Here is a 5000-nt window from a genome sequence, read left to right on the forward strand (position 1 = left end):
GCAAAAATACACAAAAAACCATGTAACAAACCAGCAAAAAAAACCAAAACAGTACAACACATACCCCATACCCCTTATCACATGGAAGAAAACCTTCAATCACTCACTTCCGCTCCCCCAATCCCTCCACCCCTTCCTCCCCAATCCCATACCAGTCTCTCCCTCTCGTCCACAGACACCAGCGTGTTCCCCCTCAAAAAGAGAGGGGCGAAACCTTCAATCCCACAGATGTATTTATAATTAATCTGTTTTTTCACTAAGCCCTTGAAAAACACCCAAATCGGTGCCACCCTCCCTTCAAACCGAGCCACATTCCTTCTGGCTTTGATGGCCCACCGTGCATGGCTCAGTAAAAATTTGCACAGCCCACTATTTTCCACCCTGCTCTTCTCCCAAATCCCAAATAACACAAATTTGTCCCACCCATCCTCCATCTCCCATTTCATGTTCAACTTGTCCACCATACAGGTTTTCAGTCTCTTAAAAAACGGCCGTAATCTCACGCACTCCACATACATGTGTCTAATATCCTCATCCTTCTCCTTGCAGACATCACACATCCTCCCGACCTCCCTGTCAAACTGGTGCATGACCACATTCGTAAAAATCTTCCTATGTCGTAGTTTAAAATCATTATCCTCGGCTTCAATGCTGTTTTCTTTAATCTTCCATTTCCCCCACACTTGTTTTATGTTCAGAGTCCCATCTGCCCTGCACCAGTTCTCCAGGGAAGCCGGGAGTCTCACCACCTGTTTCACAAACATTCTGTATAGCTGTTTCACTTTCACTCCCTCCAAAGTCACCCATTCCCCCCCCCTCTCTATATACAACATCGGCACCCTCCCGGTCCTATTCACTACCACCTCTGTGTCTATTTTCTCCCTCCACCTTCCCGGTATGCTCTGTTTCACTAATTCGTAGTCCTTCCTTACTTGCTCTAAACTTATTCTATCATTGTATTCATGCACACATTCGTAAATGGCTGTAGCCGACAAAAAACCTGGCACCACTTCATACATGACATGTTTTATTTGCATGAGTCCCGCTTCCACAAAGTATTTTGGCTTTAGTGGCTGTCCTTCATGTTTGATGTTCCCGTTGCCAAACAATGGCACCTCTCTAATGGTCTCCAGATCTGTGCAGTCCCACCTCGCGTTTTTCAGCAGCTCTGCCTGTGCAGCCAGGATCTCTCTATAGAACTGCGGGAGTCCTGCCGTCAGGTAAGCGTTTGTCTGCATTAGCATTGCAAACTCATTTCCCAGCTTCCTCTTTAAAAAAAAACCCATCACCTTCTTCCAGCAGTGCTCTCCCTCCCCATACAAGAAAGCCCTCCCCCGTTTTATTCTTAAAGCCTTCTTTTTGCTCTCTATGTCAACTAATTTCAAACCTCCCTGCTCATACCCCCCAATCAAGGTTGCTCTCGCTATTCTACTTTTCTTCCCACCCCATATAAAACCCCCCATCAGTTCATTCAATTTCTTCACCACCCATTCTGGCACTTCTAGCACCTCCATTACATAAACCATTTTTGAAAACAAAAGACTATTCACCACCACCACCCGCCCTTTAACCGTCAGTCGCCTCAGCTTCCAAAAATTCAGCACCCTCTGTATTTTATTCAGTACCTCTGACCATGTTTCATCCCTCACCCTCTCCCCCTCCATCCCCACATATATCCCGAGAACCTTCATCCTGTGCTCCTGTACCTTGAATGGTACTCCCCCACTTGCCACTACCCCATTTAAAAACATGATTTCTGACTTTAACATATTTATTCTTGCACCTGATGCCTTCCCATATATTTCCACCAATTCCACCACCCTTTTTATACTTGCCATATCCCTTACAGTCACCGTTGTGTCATCCGCGTATTGCTGTATTTTACTAAGACCACCCCCACCTTGTACCTCAATCCCTCTTATTTCTCCATCCCTTTTAATCATACATGCCAAGGGCTCTGCCACCACAGTGTACAAGAGTGCTGACATCGGACACCCCTGCCTAACTGACCTCCCTAATTTGAAGACTTCCGTTAAAACACCATTCACTTTCACCCTCCCCACTGCATGTCTGTACATCAATTTTAACCATCCTCTAAACCTCTCACCATATCCCACCCTCTCTAGAACTCCCCACATAAAATCGTGCTCCACCCTATCAAACGCTTTATTAAAATCTAAAGCCAACATAATCCCCTCCTCTCCCGATGCCCTCAAATATTCCACCATCCCTTTAATATTCAGAATTGTGTCTGCAATATCCCTATCCGGCACACTGTAGGCTTGTGTTATTGGAACGATTGATTTTAAAGTATATTTTAGTCTGTTTGCAAAAACTTTCATTAACACCTTGTAGTCTGTATTCAGTAGTGTGATTGGCCTGTAGTTCCCCAGATCATCAGCCTGCCCCTTCTTGAAGATCAGAGTAATTATCCCCATTGTGAATGATTCTGGTACTGTCTGGCGTCTTTCCATTTCTCTAAAAACTGCATGTAAAATCGGCCCCATCAGTTCTTTAAATGCTTTGTAGAAATTGGCTGTTAGGCCATCACTACCAGGACTCCTATTCATACTCAAAGCAGCAATTGCCTGTTCTATTTCCTCTGCTGTGATGTCACTGTCACATTCATCCCTCTCCTCTTCTGTTACACTCACAGTCACACTCTCCAGCACATCTTTCATCACTCTCTCATCCACTCCCTCGCTAGTAAACATCCTCCCGTAAAAATCATGCACACCTCCCAAAATCCCCACTAGGTCTGTCTTCAACCCACCCCCCTCAGTCCTTACTCCCCTGATAAAACATTTCTGTTGTTTCTGTTTCTCCATCCTCAAAAAAAACCCAGTGTTCCTTTCCCCCTCTACGGCATATCTCGCCCTGCTCCGCACAATCGCACCTTCACATTTCATTCTCTCTATCTCCTTTAGTTCAGCATGACAGCTCACCACAGCTTCTTCACTTATAACCTCGGCAGCATTTAAACGTGTGATTTCTCTTCTAAGGAACTTTTCTCTCTCTTTCTTTTTGAAATTCCTCCTTGCTGCGTGTTTCATACTTATCTTCCTGATTCTTTTCTTTAAATTTTCCCATCCCTCTAACACCTCTCCACCATTCAACCATTGTGAGCTGTCATGCTGAATAATCTCTTTCATTCTTTTTTTAAAGTCACCATCCTCCAGTAGTTTGGCATTGAAATGCCACAAACCCCCTCCCTTACCCCCCTCCCTCCTACCCAGTTCAAGATGTACCGTTGTGTGGTCACTGAGACACGTAACCTTATATTCCATATTCATGACCAAATCATAATACTTTTCTTTTATCAAAATTAAATCAATACGGCTCTGTTTCAAACATTCATTCGACATTTGTGTTCTGGAGAACACTTTCCCCGCAGGATTCTTCTGCCTCCACACGTCCCACATATGATACTTCCTCATTATTTCAGTCAGTATTCCCCTTGAGGCATCATTTCGAAATTTCCCACTGTCCCTGATGTCTAATCTACTCATCTTGACATTAAAATCCCCCAACACAAAATCACTGGTCCCCATAAAGCCTTCGTACTTCTGGAAAAAGAGTCCTCTCTCCCTCGAGTCATTTGGTGCATAAACATTTGCTAACGAAAAAGAAACTCCTCTAAATTCAAACAAAATCTTTATAAACCTCCCCCCATTGTCATTTTGCACAAGACTTGATTTTAGCCCCTCCTTCAACAAAATTGCCACCCCCCCCACATTGTCATCTGTCCTGCTCGCATACACCGAGCCCTTCCACATTGCCTTACAGGTGTCGATCATCCGTCCATCCCAGTGCGTCTCCTGTATGCAAATAATATCCGCTGCACATATATTCAACATTTTTTCCAGTTTGTCTGGGTTCTTCAGTCCGTTCGCATTCTGCGAAATTATGTGCAGGCCGCTCAACATTGAGGATAAATGAAAAAGGAAAAGTCCAAACACTGCTGTCATCCTAATCATTTATCCATGTCATCCCTCTCCCTTCCCTCCCCCCTCTTTCATCAATTTCTTTGTTTTAGTACCCTCACACAAGTCTGTGAGTTCAGCGCTCACCTCCCGCGAAGTCTTCCTTCTTTCTTTTATCCTTCCTCTCGTCTCGACGCTGCTCTGGCTGCGAGAGCGCCAGCTGCCAGCTCGCTCGATTCCTCGCCGTCCTCTCCTCCCTCTCTCTACCGCTTCCTCACTCCGTCCTCCCGCCGTCGTCGGTCGCTTCTCCTCATCCTCTCCCGACCCGTCCTCCTCGATCTCCTTCTCCGTCTCCATCTCGCTCTCATCCAACTCGTGCACGCCTTCCTCGATCTCGTGCGCGCATCCCTCCAGCTGCTCCAGCCTGCGTTCTCCGCCCGCGCCATTCTCCGTCTTCTCTTTCTCCTCCTCCGCTCCCGTCTGCAAGCAGACGCAGGTGTCCTCCGCTCTCTTGCAGCCCCTGCACGTGTCCACCGTGCACTCGCGTGCGTAATGTCCATGTTTCTTACATTTGTGGCAGGTGAAATCAGGACACTCTCTTACAATGTGCCCCGGTTGGAGACAGAGCCTGCACACCCTTTCCTGCCGATCGTGCAGTACTCTAAAGTACTCTGCCCCTTCAATGGTCTCAAACTTGGTTGAGTATGGCAGAGACGTGACCGTGTCCGTGAATCTCACTTTTAAATATCTCGTACCATCAAAAACCTGCGTCCCCGCCCATTTCCGCCGTCTGATGTGGGATGCAGGCATTACTCCCCAATGTCTCAGCTTTTCAGTGATCTGTCCATCCGTTATATACACGGGCAGCATTAGGAAGGAAACAATCCTCGTGTCCTTTTCCACCTCAGACGCAATCACGTTTGACTGCCTTAATTTAAATCCATCCAGCAGTCTTGATTTCCCTTTGGGATTCCCCATCGAGATTTCCCACTTTTTTCCGCCTTTCTGCCTGCACCCCACCACACGTCCACATGTCCCATCAATAGCTTTGAGCAGCTCAATCGTTGTGATTTCATC

The sequence above is a fragment of the Cololabis saira genome, unplaced genomic scaffold (genome assembly GCF_033807715.1).
Source record: "Cololabis saira isolate AMF1-May2022 unplaced genomic scaffold, fColSai1.1 scf025, whole genome shotgun sequence".
Taxonomy (NCBI): domain Eukaryota; kingdom Metazoa; phylum Chordata; class Actinopteri; order Beloniformes; family Belonidae; genus Cololabis; species Cololabis saira.